The sequence below is a fragment of the Dipteris shenzhenensis genome, chromosome 28 (genome assembly GCF_047967505.1).
Source record: "Dipteris shenzhenensis isolate YYH24624 ecotype China chromosome 28, Dip_SZ_1.0, whole genome shotgun sequence".
NCBI classification, from domain to species: Eukaryota; Viridiplantae; Streptophyta; class Polypodiopsida; order Gleicheniales; family Dipteridaceae; genus Dipteris; species Dipteris shenzhenensis.
Genome location: NC_141623.1, coordinates 41,275,231 through 41,276,388, shown reverse-complemented (window position 1 = coordinate 41,276,388; position 1,158 = coordinate 41,275,231).

Here is a 1,158-nt window from a genome sequence, read left to right as displayed (position 1 = left end):
TCTCGTTTTTTGTCTTTAACCCTTGAAAATCAAGCATGAAAACTAGCACATAGCCTTAGCAATACAAGGAAAAACATGCTTCAACACTCACAAAACGAAATCTCACAAAAAATGAACCTACATTGCTTAAAGAGACTCACCTTCTTAAAAAACTTCTTTTCACACAAGCAAAGAGGGAGAACGGTGGAGAAGGAGCACAAGTGTTAGGAGAGGGGCTAAGTAGTGGTGAGGAGTGGAGAATAGAGAGGAGGAAAGCGAGGTCGTCAAATATAAGGTGGGAGGAGAGATTTTTTCTTTTCCTACAATAGAGATGCTAAAGAAAGCGCTGTGTGGGGTTGCAGGTTTAAGCCCCCAACGTCGCTATGACACTGGTCAGTCGCTCTATAGCAATGCTTATATCCAAAAAGCATCACTATATAGTGATGGAACAGGGCAAAGCATCGCTATATAGCGACGGAACAGAGCAAAAAGTCGCTATATAGCGACGGTTTAGGGCACTTATTGTTAGAAAAGAGAAAGGAAGCTCATGGGTGGCTATTTTTTGGATCTTAATAGATTTCCTTGCAACTCATGTTGTGATTTTGGAAGTGTGCAGATGGAAGGGACGAGTGGAAGCTTGTCAGATGATGCACCAACACCCGGGAGCACAAAGTGGCTTACAGAGACGTTGTATTGTCATTGTACTCATTGCAAGCGAGAAGTACGACATCGTCGTATTATCATGCGCCACTTGCAGATGTATGGGGAAGAGCCCAAACCAGTACCCACCATTGGTGTTGTACGTGGTGATGGATTATCGGTAAGTCAATGCTATTCGAGTTCGTGGTTAATATTGGATACTATTATGACACGAAACCTTGAGACAAGATCTTATATTTACGTGAAATCTTTTCTCTCTTATCTTCTCTCTTTTTCTCTCTTATCTCCTCTCTTTTCTCCTTTTTCTCCTCTTTTCTCCTCTCTTTCCTCCTCTCTTTCCTCCCACGTGAAGCTTCAATAGCCTACTTTTGAGCAAATAGATACAGACTTTTGTCACTCTAATTCAAAGAATGCAGGAGTCTGTGAATGTTTGCTCAATGTTAGGTTGTAAGATTCTAAGCTTGCTCAATATCTTACAGGGATTCTAAGATGTAGGATTAGTGTACCGAATCATCATTA